A 15582-nucleotide genomic window follows, 5' to 3' on the forward strand; every position below is an offset into this window, starting at 1 on the left:
CCCCAGTTCCCACCTACAGTTTCTAAGGAAGTGACAAAGCACACCGAGGAGGCCTGAAACAGGAGAAGCAGCAACAGATATGGAGCAGGAAGACCCAGAATCCCGGCATGCCGCTTACCATGTATATAACCTTGGAAAAGTCGTTTTCTTGGGAATTTAACTGTGGGGAAGAGAAAGGGCTTTGAAATTCGCCAGATCTAGGTTAAAGCCTGGACTATGTCTTGACATAAGCCCTATGTCTTGAACGGGCTAATTAACCTAAGCCTCGTCTGTGACATGGAACTAGTAACAACCCCAGAGGGCACTGAGAGGAAAATGACTAGCACAGGAATGGCACATAGCACGCAGTCAGATATTAGTGCCCTCCTCCCTTCCTCTCCCTGATCATCAATCCTTGCATGCAGAGGGTAATAAAATCTGAACTGTACCGCTGTGAATATGGTACTCAGAGGGGTACCATAAAGAGCGAGTAAAAAACATATGAACAATAAGTCTAGAATATTGGAAATTCCACAGGGTACATGCCCTTGTTTTTAAACAAGAAAAAATGGCATGCGAATGAAAAAAAAGGTAGAGGGCAAAAATGCTACAGATGCTTAAAAGAGACTTAAAGAGATAAATTAACCAAATGCAATGTGTGAATTTTTCTTCGAACAAACAAACCACACAAAGTCTTTTAGAAAATCAATGAGGGCACCTGGGTGGCTCTGTTGGTTAAGTGTCTGACTCCTGATTTCGGCTCAGGTCATGATCTCAGGGTCCTGGGATCGAGCCCCATGTAGGGCTCCCCGCTCAGTGCAGAGTCTGCTTGAGCATTCTCTCTCTCCCTCTCCCTCTGCCCCTTCCCCATGCTCATGCACACGTGTGTACATACATGCTCTCTCTCTCAAAATAAATAAATCTTAAAAAAAAAAAAGACAATCAGTGAAAACTGAACATGGTGTAGGTATTATATGCCATTAAAGACTGTTGTGGGTTTATTTTAAAGTCCTAAAACAAGTCCTTATTTGTTAAACATAGATAATTAAATATTCACAAGTGAAATGATATGCTGCTTCAGATTTGCCCAACCTCCAAAAAGTGGCGGAAAATGCATCAAAACAAGAATGGCAAAAAGCTGATAACCATTGAAGCTGGATGAAGAAGACCTAAAGGCTTATATTATTTTCTCTCTTTTTGTGTGTTTGTGAAGCTACCAAACAAAAGTTAACTTTTGGGAAAAATCACATGAAAGTACTATATTCTATCTAAAATGGTTAATTAATTTATTCCTTCAACATACATACAAGAAGCACCTACTATGTGCCAAGCATTATTCTAGCTACTGGGGATACAATGGTGAATAAAGCAGAAGCAATTTCTGCTCTCACAGATCTTATAGTCAAGTGGATAAGACTGGCAAAAGAATATATATTTCACAAGGTAAACATTCTGAAGAAAAATAAAGTGTGCAATGGATTAAAGAGTAATGTGGGGAAACTATTCCAGATAGGACAGTGAGGAAAGTTCACTCTGAGGACCCAACTTTTGAGAGGACACTTAACTGAGTCAGACAGAGAGCCATAGGAAGATTTAGGGAAGCAGCGTTCCAGGCAGAAGAAAGGTGCAAACTCAGAATATGGGAAATTCTAAAATGCTATATATAAAACTCCAGAAAAATGCATACAAAATTGTTAGCAGTGATTCTCTCCAGAGTAATCTCTGGAGAGCGCATTTTGTTTTTTCACTTTTTTTGTTTCAGATTTATTCATTGGGGCGCCTGTGTGGCTCAGTTGGTTAAGTGTCTGCCTTCGGCTCAGGTCATGATCCCTGGCTCCTGGGATAAAGCCCCACATCAGGTCCCCTGCTCAGCGGGGAGCCTACTTCTCCCTCTCACTCTGCCTGCCGCTCCCCCTGCTTGTGCTCTCTCTGTCAAATGAATAAATTAAAAAACAAACAAACAACAACAACAACAAAGGTTTGTTCATTTTAGAGAGAGAGGGTGTGTGAGTGGAGTGGGGGGGGTTAGGCGCGGAGGGAGAGAATCTTTCAAGCAGACTCCCTGATGATCACAGAGCCCATTATGGCCCAATCCCACAACTCATGAGATCACGACCTGAGTCGAAACCAAGATTCAGATGCTCAACTGCCTGAGCCACCCAGGCGCCCCGTTTTTTAAGTTTTTTTATTTGCAGAGGCAAATCTCATTCTTTCACACGCTTCTTCAGTGCTTGAATTTGTTACAATAAATATTACTGCTGTAATTTTTTTAAAGACTTTATTTATTTGACAGAGAGAGAGAGCGCACATGAGAGAGAATGAGTTGGGGAGGGCAGAAGGATAGGGAGCAGCAGACTCCCTGCCGAGCAGAGTCTGACTCAGGGCTCTATCCCAGGACCCCAGGATCATGACCTGAGCCAAAGGCAGACGCTTAACTGACTGAGCCACCCAGGTGCCCCAAACTGTTGTAACGTTTAAAAAAGAGTGTAAATTTTTAAATCTACACAAATATATACAACCCTTCAAAAGCTCCCAGTTTTATACAGAAAGAAGTGTGAGCTGCTCAGCATGCCACAAAAGCCTGCAAAGACTCGCCACTATGTCAGCTCCCACAGTTCCCTACCAGTGATGGCATGCTGCTTCAAGCTTCTGTACCTCCACTTAAGACGGTTCTTCTACCTAGGCTGCCTTCCCTTTCTCCCACACCCACCCCTCCTGTCCCTTAGGTGCATTAACCCCAGGAAGTCATCTCTGATCCCTGAACTGGACATGGAACAACCTTGAACAACCCTTTATCATGCCATTCACTAGAGTGCATTGTATTTGCTTGTGATTGTGTATTCCCCCAACTGGCCTGTGAGCCACAAAAGTGACTAGCAAAATGCCAAGAAAGCACTATGTACATTCTGATAAAATAAGAGTACAAGAAAAGGAAGAGCCAAGTGTTCTCCTTAATTCACTCAGTAAATTATCTTATCTATTCAACACCGATTTCCTGCATACTAGGAGCCCCCCGTACCAGGCCATGGGGATACACTGCCCTCGTGGAACTTAGAGGTTGATGGGCAAGGCAGACATTTATTAAGTAATGTCCATTTAATAATTACAGAGTTGTAAAGAAAAAATACAGCGTTCTATGAAAGCATATGACATATCAGACAGGACTTATAACTACGTATTATGGTGAAAGAGATCCTGATCTAATTTGAGGCAGAGGAAAAAGAATGAATCAATGCTGGGGCGCCTGGGTGGCTCAGTCGTTAAGCGTCTGCCTTCGGCTAAGGTCATGATCCCAGGGTCCTGGGATCGAGCCCCGCATCGGGCTCCTCGCTCCGCGGGGAGCCTGCTTCTCCCTCTCACGCTCCCCTTGCTTGTGTTCCCTCTCTCGCTGTCTCTCTCTGTCAAATAAATAAATAAAAATCTTTAAAAAAAAAAAAAGAATGAATCAATGCTCTGAGTCATGAAAGAATACCACAACTTTCAGAACTGAAAAAAGCACAATGTGGCTAAAATGTCATTGACATAAGATGAGCCTTTTTTTTTTTAAAGATTTTATTTATTCATATGAGAGAGACAAAGATAGCAACTGAGATAGTGAGTGAGAGCACGCACAGGGAAGAGAGGGAAAAGCAGGCTCCCCGCTGAGCAGGGAGCGGGCTGCGGGGCTTGATCCCAGGACTCTGGGATCATGACCTGAGCCGAAGGCAGACGCCCAACCAATTGAGCCACCCAGGCGCCCCTAAATGAGGCTTAAGAAACTAACAGGCACCACATCTTTTTGAGAATTATGGCAAGTATCTCTCTGATAATGCCTACCATGAAGCAGGAATTCAACACATATTTGTTCACTGTTGAATAAACAAAAAGAAAAATCTTTGTCCTAAGAGCAATAAAAATCCTTTGATGAACAATGAACAGGAGAGTGACATTAACAGATCTGAATTTTTGAAATATCAATCCAGCCTCAATATAATGATTGGGTTGGAAGGGGCAAAACTAGACAAAGAGACAAATTAAGAGTATATTGCAATAGTCCAGCAAAAGACACTGGCAAGACTTCCACTTCTGTTGAGGGCAAGGCTAGATAATTCAGACCAATCTTTCTACTGAGGAAAACTAGAAAAGTACTATGGATGTAAAAAAAAAAAAAAAAAAAAAAAAAGTGTATGCACACACATACACATACATATGTGTATAGATACACACATATATATATCTATGAAAACATATATAGGTGCGTGTATATACATATGTGTATTTGAAAGTATTAGAAAACTGAAAGATAAACTAAGAAAGAACTAGGATCATGCAAGGAAGGAACCCAGAAAGGTTCGCCTAGAGTGTGGGGCTGCTTTTTCTTCAGGCTTCTGCTAACTGCAGGAGTGAGGGAATGGAGAGATGGGAGGCAAAGTAAACAGTGCTTCTGACAGCCAAGTGAGGCCAGAGGGGCAATGGCTAGAGTTTAAGTCTAAGGGTACAAGGGTGAGAAGGGGCAGCCTAATAAATCCCATTACTTTGGATTAGAACCCCAAAAAGCTACAACAATACAAGTAAGAATGAAATAAAAATACATAGACTTTGGTAGGAACTGCAGGTCAGCTTTGAATCATCTTAATTCCTGAAATAAGAATTTTTCCTGGATTTCTAGACTGAAACAAATATTCTCTGGCTTAAAATAAGTCATCCTAAGCCTCAAATTATTTTTACAAACAATTTTGGAAATACACTGCCTAATACAATAAGAAATAAAGCATGATAGCAGATCAGATAACATGAATAGACATGGCAGGCGAGAATTCTACCACTGAACCACCAATGCACATGAATAGACATGATAAGACACAGCCAGAGGGATTCATTTATTGGAGTTATCAGACACAGATTTTAAAATAATTCTGCTTATTATGTTGAAAGAGATAAAGACAACATGAGAATTTCACCAGAGAACTAGAATTTTTTTAAAAAAGGAAATTATAGAAATGATAAAAAGCCATCAATGAAATTACAAATAAATGAACAGATTCAACAGGAGACTAGTCAAGGTGAAGAGAGGAGGAGTGAACCGGAACATAGGTCCAGAATGAAGCCCAAGGAGATGAAAGAATGAAAATTCAGAAGAGAACAGGATTAAATGAGGTGGCTTATCACACATGTAGGTGGAGTCTCAAAAGGAGAGGAGGGAGAGAAAGAAATAATGGCCAAGAACCTCTCTGATGAAAAGTACCAAGCCACAGATGATAAACACTATGAACCCCAAGTATGAGACATTAAAAGAAATCCACATGTAGGCACATGACAGAAAAATTGCTGAAAAACGTACGAAGCAAAAACTACTAAAAGAACCAAAGAGAAAGATTATTCTTCAAAGGATCAATAGTAAGACTGACAATCTGATTTCTCAACAGAAACGGACAGCAGAAGACAATACAATGATATATTTAAAGTACTGAAAGAAAATAACAGCCAATCTAAAATTCTACATGCAGCAAAAACATACTTCAAGAACTGAATAAAGAAGATGTGGTATATATATACAATGGAATATTATGCAGCCATAAGAAAGAATGAGATCTTGCCATTTGCAACAACATGGATGGACCTAGAGGGTATTATGCTAAGCGACATTAAGTCAGATAGAGAAAAACAAATACCATGATTTCACTTATATATGGAATCTAAAAAACAAAACAAATGAAGCAAACCAAAAAGACTCTGACAGAGAACAAACTGGTAGTTGTTGGGGGGGGGGGTGAAATAAAGGGGATTAAGAGGTACAAACTTCCAGTTATAAAATAAATAAGTCATAGAGATAAAAAGTAGAGCATAGAGAATAGTCAATAATATTATAATAATGTCCAGTGACAGTGACTACACTTGTGGTGAGCAATGAGTAATGTATATAATTGTTGAAAAAGTATGCTGCACACCTGAAACTAATAACACCATATATTATAATTCAATTAAAAATTTTTTCATAATAAAAAAATTTTTCATAATAAAAATAAATCCTTCAAGAATGGAAGTAAAATAAAACACAAAGAAGCCTCATCAGTAAACTCACAATAAATGGAAATATCAGAGGGTATTCTTCAACCAAAAGGAAAATAATCCCAGATGAATAGTCACAGATGCAAGGAGAGAAAAGGAATGATAGGGCGCCTAGGTGGCTCAGTCGTTAAGCGTCTGCCTTCGGCTCAGGTCATGATCCCAGGGTCCTGGGATCGAGTCCCACATCGGGCTCCCTGCTCGGCGGGAAGCCTGCTTCTCCCTCTCCCACTCCCCCTGCTTGTGTCCCTGCTCTCGCTATCTCTCTATCAAATAAATAAATAAAATCTTTAAAAAAAAAAAAAGCAATGATAAATACATTGGAGTAAATGATAAATATTTAGTAAACCTAAATGAATATTGCCTATATAAAATAACACTGTCTTGGGGCGCCTGGATGGCTCAGTCAGTTAAGCGTCTGACTCTTGATTTCCACTCAGGTCATGATCTCAGGGTCCTGAGATCGAGCCCTACGTCAGGCTCTGCACTGAGCATGGAGCCTTCTTAAGATTCTCTCTCCCTCCCTCTCCCTCTGCCACTCCCTCGCAAGCATGTGCTGTCTCTCGCTCTCAAAAACAAAACAAAACACACACACACACACGCACACACACACACAAAACCACCACATTGTCTTACAGAGTGAAAAATGGAGAATTAAAATATACAATTACACTCAAATGTAAGTCAGGAAGATGGATAAATGGAGGTAAGTCCTTGCACTGTCCGAAATGGTTACTGTGCCATATAACATTTGACTTTTATAAGTCAAGAATTCATATTGTATTACACTTTGATAAAAATAAAATTAAATTTTTAAAAATTCACTTCAGGAGCACCTGGGTGGCTCAGTTGGATAGGTGTCTGCCTTCCACTCAGGTCATGATCCCAGGGTCCTGGAATCAAGCCCCATATCAGGTTCCCTGCAGAGAGCCTGCTTCTCCCTCTCCCTCTCTGTCTCTCCCCCTTGCTTGTGCGCTCTCTCTCTCTCTCTCAGATAAATAAATAAAATCTTTTTTAAAAAATTTCACTTCAAATTTAAAAATTTCATGTCATAATATCTAGGCTAACCAGTAAAAAAGTATAAAAGAATGTTTAACTCCCAAGCTAAAGATGGAGAGAATTTAAAAAAAAATTCAAAAGATGGCAAGAAACAAGAGAAAAAAGGAACATTAAACAGGTAAGGTAAATATAACGCATTTAATAAGAGGGTGGTTTTAAATCCACATATGTCAATACTTACATTAAATGTAATGAACTAAATGATCAGTTTTAAAAACAAACATTTTTTTTTTTTAAACTCACTACGTGTTGGGGAGCCTGGGTAGCTCAGTTGATTAAGCATCTGACTCTTTTTTTTTTTTTGGTTGATCACTGTATATTCTATGTTTTGTTCTGTTTTTTTAATTTTTTAATTAACATATAATGTATTATTCGTTGCAGGGGTACAGGTCTGTGATTCACCAGTCTTACACAATTCACAGCGCTCACCATAGTAAATGCCCTCCCCAATGTCCATCACCCAGACACCCCATCCCTCCCACCCTCCTCCACTCCAGCAACCCTGTTTGTTTCCTGAGATTAAGAGTCTCTTATGGTTTGTCTCCCTCTCTGGTTTCATCTTGTTTTCATTTTTCCCTTCCTTCCCCTATGATCCTCTGTCTTGTTTCTCAAATTCTTCATATCAGTGAGATCATATGACATTTATCCTTCTCTGATTGACTTATTTCACTTAGCATAATACCCTCTAGTTCCATCCACGTCGTTGCAAATGGCAAGATTTCATTTCTTTCTGATGGCTGCATAATACTCCATTGTATATATATATACCACATCTTCTTTGTCCATTCTGTTAATGAACATGTAGGCTCTTTCCATAGTTTGGCTATTGCGGACATTGCTGCTATAAACATAGGGGTGCATGTGCCCCTTCGGATCACTACATTTGTATCTCTGGGGTAAATACCCAGTGTTAAGCATCTGACTCTTGATTTCGGCTCAGGTCATGATCTTGGGGTTCTGGGACTGAGCCCCGCATCAGGCTCCCTGCTCAGTGGGGAGTCTGACTGTCTCCCTCTCTTGCCCCTCCCCCTGCTCACTCTGTAATACATAGATCTTTAAAAGTAAATAAATAAAAATTAAAAACTACATGTTGTTTACATAGGTCTTATCTAAAACAAAAAGACATAAAAAAGATGAAAATAAAAGGCAGAAGTAGGTATACCACGGAAACTATAATCAAAAGATAACTGGTATCATTATATATATATTAAAGCCATTATATATATATATATTAAAGCCCCAATATACATCGGGGCGCCTGGGTGGCTCAGTCGTTAAGCGTCTGCCTTCGGTTCAGGTCATGGTCCCAGGGTCCTGGGATCAAGCCCCACATCAGGCTCCCTGCTCAGTGGGGAGCCTGCTTCTCCCTCTCCCACTCCCCCTACTTGTGCTCTCTCTCTCGCTGTGTCTCTGTCAAATAAATAAATAAAATCTTAAAAAAAAAAAGCCATTATTTGCTGATGATTATCTGTAAAAAATTCAAAATAATCTGCATATAATTTATTAAAATTGTTAAGTGAGCTTAGTAAGGTTGTAAGATATATGAGTTAATAAATAAAAGTCAACTGCATTTCTGAATACCAGCTATGGTAGTGTTAGAAAACGAAATTTTAAAAATATTATCATTTACAATAACAAAATATTAAATATCTAGGAATAACTACAAAAAAATTACATAATCTTTATGCAGAAAACTATAAAACAGTATTAAAATAATAGGGATGTACCAAGTTTATGGACTGGAAAACTCAATACCGTAAAATGTCAATCCCCAAATGTCATCAGAACGATAGAGTTAATGTAAACCTAATCAAAATCCTAACTGAAATTTTGTTTTGGGGCAGAATTTCACAAGCTGATATCAAAATTCATAAAAAAAATGAAAAGATCAAGAATAATTAAGACATTCTTAAAGAAGAGCAAGGTGAGTGAACTTGTCCTACCAGATGTCAAGATTTAATATAATGCTAGGCTAACACAGCATGGTACTGGCATGAGAATAGACAAACTACTGGAATAGAATAGAAAGCCCTGAAATACCCATATGTAGACACTTCATTTACCACAAAGGTGGTGCTGCCGGACAATGGAGAAAGGATATTCTTTTCAATAAATGGCTCTGGACATTTGGATTTCCATATACCCAAGCAACATACACATATCAATCCCATGTGTGAAAAGCAAATGATAAAGCTTCTAGTAATAATGTAGCAAAATGTCTTAATGAGCTCAGGGTAGGCAAACCCTTCTTACATCAAGTAAGAAAAGCCCAAAAATAAATGAAAAGATTGTCAAACTGGACTACATTAAGAACTTCTTTTCATCAAAATACAATACTACGGGACTAAAAGATGGGGGGCGGGGGGAAGGTGGGAGGGACTAAAAAGGAAGAAGATATTTGAAAACACATACAACCATTAAAGCCATTAAAGAGCTTGTACTGGAATATAAAGAATTCACATAAAACAATAAGGAAAAAGAAAAATATGCAAAAAACATCAATAGGCATTACCTAAAAAGATATCCAAATGGCCAATTAAACATATTAAAGTTGTTCCGCTTCATCAGAAATCCAATGAATGCAAATTAAGGCCACAATGATATACCACACACATCCACTGGAATTATCAAATGATAAACATCAACAATTCCAACTGTTGGTAAATATGTGGAATTGGAATTCTCATAGTGCCAACAGCGGGTCTAAATTGGTACTACCACTCTGAAAAAGTTGGCTTAGAGGGCACCTGGGTGGCTCAGTAGGGTAAGCAGCTGCCTTCGGCTCAGGTCATGATCCCAGGGTCCTGGGATTGAGCCCTGCATCGAGCTCTCTGCTCAGCAGGGAGCCTGCTTCTTCCTCTCCCTCTGCCCCTCCTCCAGCTTGTACTCTCTCTCTCTTGCTCGCTCGCTCACTCTCTGTCTCTCAAATAAATAAATAAAATCTTTTTTTAAAAAATGCCTATGGGGCACCTGGGTGGCTCAGCCGGTCAAGCGTCTGCCTTCAGCTCAGGTCATGATCCCAGCCCCACATCGGGCTCCCTGCTCAGTGGGGAGCCTGCTTCTCCCTCTCCCTCTGTCTGCTGCTTCTCCTGCTTGTGTTCTCTCTGTCAAATAAATAAATAAAATCTAAAAAAAAAAAATGCCTATGAAAAAGTTGGCCCAGTAATTTCACTCTGGGGTATACAAAATATAGAAATGTAAGACATGCATACCAAGAGACCTGTACAAAATGTTCATGGCACTATTTCCTGTAATAGTTAAAAAGTGGAGGAAACCTAAATGTCCAACAATAATGGAATGGATAAATAAATTAGAGTATATTCATATAAGAAATCTTATGCTATGGTAAAAATGAATGAACCACAGCTGCCGTCAACAATATGAATGAATATCGATATAGGCAGAATTTTGAGCAAAAGCCACACATAAAAGATACACACTGTATTCTCTACATGAAGTTTAAAAAAAAAAAAAAGACAAAAATAAATTGTATTTAGGAGTGCAGGCTTAATGGTAAAAAATAAAAGAAAGGTAGTTATTACCCTGAAAGTCAGGACAGTGGTGGTTATCTTTTGGGAAAGATCTAAATCATTAGAGGGGAGTTTGAAGAAGCTTACGGGAGGCTGATAATATTCCATTTCTTGACTGGGATGGTGGTTACACACTGTGTTCACAGTGTGATAGAGCAATAGGCTGTATGACAGTTTTCTACCTATTCTTCTTTATGTGTTATATTTCACGATAAAATTTTTAAAATGTGGGAAGCCTTGGTAGCTCAGTTGGTTAAGCGTCCAACTCTTGATTTCAGCTCAGGTCATCATCTCAAGGTCCTGAGATTGAGCCCTGCTTTGGGCTCCACACTGTGCATGGAGCCTGCTTAAGATTCTCTCTCTCCCTCTCTTTTTGCTGCACCACCCCCACCCCCGCTCACACGCTCTTGCTCTCTAAATAAATAAAATGAAATAAAACAAAATATGTTACTTGGACTACTGAAGTAACAGTGGAAACGAGAGATTTTGAATGTAAAATCAACAAGACTTAGTGAAGAAGGGAATAGGAAGAGAGGAAAAGGTAAAGGATCTTTCTCAGGTTTCTGATTTAAGGGTCTGTATAGATAATGGGACCATTTCCCAAGATAAGGTAGACTGGAGAATGAAGGGAGATCCTGAATTCAGTTTTGAATATAAAGAAAAACCGATTATTTTATGGACTTAAAATTATTGAAATACCAAAGAATCAGGTAATTGTCTTTCTGAGACAATGGACTAGTCAAATACTAGTCAAAAATAATCTGCAGTAAGAGAGGACAGGAGAAGAGCTATATAGCCCTTCAATGGTCTGGAATGGAGTCACAGACCTTCAAACACAAGAGAGCTGCAGAGAAAGCAGAAGTACTAGGCCTAGCAGATAAGAGGAGGCAAGAATGGCACAAAAAAGAATAAGAGAGTATCTGACCTAGTAACATTTCTTATCAATCTGGATACTTTACCCAAGTTCTTCTACTTTCTGAAATTATCCCCTGGTACCCTCAACACCTAAGCTTAAAACAAATTGCCTCCAGAGAAGCCCTCTCTAATCACCATTAAAACTGTCATGGTTCAGGCTTTCATCACCTTGCTTCAGACTTATCAGTCTCCTAGTTGGTCACCCTAACACCCATCTTCCCCTCGTCCAATTCCTCCATCCTCCATCCTATTTCCAGGGTGACATTTCTAAAACAAAACGCACAAGATAAAATACAGGCCCTCCACAGAGATAAGAGTCTTATCTCTTAAAGAGCTTTCAAACTAAAATCTATACCACCTGCTTGGATCTCTTCTAATGTGACAGGCTATTTCACATCTCCATGCCTTTGCTCACAACTGCTTTCTTCCTAAAATGCCTTTCTTTCCTCCTGTTTTCCAAATGGCCCAAATCTGTTTTAGAAGACTCACCTCAAGGATCACTACTACTCTATAATGCCGTTCTAGTCCCCTGCTCCCAAGTCAAACTGATTGCCCTCTTCTTCGAGGTCACATCATAACCTGTCCCAGATTTCACAACACCTATAATACTGTATTGTTATTATCCATTTATTGTGTCTGTATCTACCCAACTAGATTCAGATCAGGGATCACATAATCATCTCTTATCTCCAAAATTAAGCACAAGGCCTGGAACAGTTAGTATACAGGACGTTTTAAGAAAACAAAAAACAAAAAAAATGAACAAATGAATAACCTTAGCCCTCACTATCTATTTACTACATATATTATTTGGTCTACCAACTATAATGCTAGCCCCAAAAGGACAAAGAACATGTCTCACAGGTCTACATCCTCCCCAGCAACTAGCACAGTAGCATAAGTGAAGAATCCCTCATGTGAAGGAAATTCAGATACTGCTGCCTGACCACAGAAAAATTTGGAGGAGAGAAGCAGAAGCCCAAGTAGTTTATCTACTAAAATATAAGAGACCACATTTATGGATAACAGACGAAAGGATAAAAAAAGCTATGGTCATCAATCTAGAACTGGACACATTTGGCATCCCTCCTCATTTCCTTTGGGGCTAGAATCTGCTAGACTAATGCAAGCACCATGGCCTGGTTAAAGAGCCTGAGGTATGACATCAGAATACCTGAGTTCAATTTTTCCGCTAGACATGATAATGGTATTGTGATTATATCTTTTAAAAGAGTATTGTTTAGAGATACAAATTGAAATTTATGAACAAAATGATATGATGCCAGGGAGAATCTGGTGGAGAGGGTAAGAGTGGAGGAAGTGGAAGTGGACAGTTGGGTGGGGGGAATGGGAATAAAACAAGTTTGGTCACAAAGTGGTATCTGCTGAAACTGGATAAGGGGTACATGGGAATTAATTAAACCATTCCCTCTACTTGTATATGTATTTGAAATGTTTCATGACAAAAAGTTTAAAAAAAGCAACAACAACAAAAAACAACCCAGATCAAATCCAGACCCTACATTTACTTAGCTGGGTCACCCTGAAAACTAAACTGCTCCAAGCTTATTCCCTTTTTTTTTTAAACATTTATTTATTTATTTGATAGAGAGAGAGTGCGCACAAGCAGGGGGAACAGCAGGTAGAGAGAGAAGCAGGCCCCTGGCCAAGGAGAGAGCCCGATGTGGGGCTCGATCCCAGGACGTGGGATCATGACCTGAGCCAAAGGCAGATGCTTAACCAACTGAACCACCCAGGCTCCAAGCTTAGTTCTTTACCTGGATTACATAAATAACAATGGTGTTATCACCAGGATTAAAAAATATTACATGTGGAAAGAGCTTTATAAACTCCAACAAGCTATATAAATGTTAACTGTTCTTAAAAGTATTATTACAGATGATTATGGGTAATAGAGTTATATTACCATATAACAGGTGGATATTGCTAAGAAAGGAGGTAACTAAAAATAGATCACTAAGTGTCTGAAAACTTGAGAACAGAAACCCTGATTACATTCATGTAAAACATGAGGTAAGCATTTATTAACCCCCTACAATGTTTCAGGGACTTTGCCAGGAACTAGGACAGAGATAAACAGATTTGTAGTCTCTGAATTTAGGGGCTTAAAGTCTAAAGGAAAGAACATACAGCAAACACTGGCTATACTAAGAGCTAATCAATGTGCTAACAGGTCAGTCCAGTGCCCAGAAAAAAAATGCCTGATATGTAATAAGCATTCATTAACTGAGTAAAAAGTCTCACAAAAGCATACGTTCACTCATTCAACAAATACTCATTTTACCACGCACTGTTCTTGGTACTGCAGATTCATCAATTTAAAAAAACAAAAATCCCTGTTCAAGAGGAGCTTACATTCTAGCATGGGGAAATAGATAAAGAACCAAAAGAATGAGAAAATTATATAAAATACGAGAAGAGGGGCGCCTGGGTGGCTCAGTCACTAAGCGCCTGCCTTCAGCTCAGGTCATGATCCCAGGGTCCTGGGATCGAGCCCCACATCGGGCTCCCTGCTCTTCGGGGAGCCTGCTTCTCCCTCTCCCACTCCCCCTGCTTGTGTTCCCTCTCTCACTGTGTCTCTCTCTGTCAAATAAATAAAATCTTTAAAAAAATAAAAATAAATAAAATAAAATAAAATACGAGAAGATGGGGGGTGCCTGGGTAGCTCAGTCGGATTCTTGACTTTGGCTCAGGTCATGATCTCAGGGTTGTGAGATCAAGCCCCATGTCGTGGTCCACGCTTAGCACAGAGTCTGCTTGAGGATTTTTCACTCGCTCCCTCTTCCCCTCCTCCCACACACACATGCACGTGCACGTTCTCTCTCAAACAAATAAAATCTTAAAAAAAAAAAGAATATGGGAAGATGGTAAGTGCTATGAAGAAAACAAAAGGAAGGAAGCCAGGAGGTTCTGGGGTGGAACAGGCAGTTTCAATTTTAAATACAGGGATAAAAAAAGGCCTTAATGAAAAAGTGACATTTGAGCTATGACTTGAACAAAGTGTGGGAAGTAGACATATGAACATCTGAGGGAAGTGTTCTAGGCAGAAGGAAACATAAGTGGAAAGACACTGAGGAAGGAATACGCTTGACAGAGAAAGTGGCAAACCAGATCACAGGGCAGTGGGAGGAAGACAGAGGGGTTCTAGGCTGGGGGAACAGCATGTGAAAAGACATGGATTTCTGAAAATCCACAAAATCTTTGGAAAACTGTAAGCATTTCTGATTAAGCTAGAACATTATATGTGTAAAGGAAAAGACCCTTTATGTCATACATAAAAGATTTAAATAAACATAGTTTATAGAAAGAAAAGAGACTGAAGAGAAAAAGGAGCTTTTGCAAGAAACACTTGAAGATCCAATATGAAATACAAATCGTCATCTATAACATATTCTTAAAAATTTCAAAAATATGTTTAACCTGAATCTAACAAGGCCTGTACTTTATATCTAACTTTCCGTTTCTAGTAAATAAAAGGGATAGAGGAGCAAATTAACCCCCAAGGAAGTAAACAAATTCCAAAAACAAGATGTTTTATCAACAACTGACTGAGTCTATCAGGTCAACGTCACCAAAATAATAAAAACTGTTCTAGATTAAAAAAAGACCAGGGACTCCTGCTCAGCTGGGAGCCTGCTTCTCCCTCTCCTTCTGCCTGCCACTCTCTCTCTTTCACTCTGACAAATAAATAAATAAAATCTTAAAAAAAAAAAAATCAGTTAAAAAAATTTTTAAAAGACCAAATGCCATGTGTGAATAGTGTTTGCATTCTGATTTGAACAGATCAACTATAAAAAGATATTTTGGAAATGAAAGAAATTTGAATATTGACTAGTTGTTAGAGGACATTAAGGAAATTTAGTTTTATCTGATGTGGTTATTTTTTTTTTTAAGTCCTTTACTGAACTATTTAGGGAAATATATGATGATACTCTAAAAAAAACTTAAGGAAAGGGCGCCTGGGTGGCTCAGTCGTTAAGCGTCTGCCGCTCAGGTCATGATCCCAGAGTCCTGGGATCAAGTCCCACATCGG

The 15582-nt window shown here is 39.2% G+C and overlaps 1 protein-coding gene across 3 annotated transcripts in view; it reads right to left on the reverse strand.

Annotated features, from left to right (window-relative positions):
- INTS4 (integrator complex subunit 4) overlaps nt 1-15582 on the reverse strand; it is a 116489-nt gene that overhangs the window by 94616 nt on the left and 6291 nt on the right. The gene's annotated exons all lie outside the window — the stretch shown is intronic.

This window comes from Phoca vitulina, unplaced genomic scaffold, assembly GCF_004348235.1.
Source record: "Phoca vitulina isolate PV1807 unplaced genomic scaffold, GSC_HSeal_1.0 scaffold36, whole genome shotgun sequence".
Classification (NCBI taxonomy): Eukaryota; Metazoa; Chordata; class Mammalia; order Carnivora; family Phocidae; genus Phoca; species Phoca vitulina.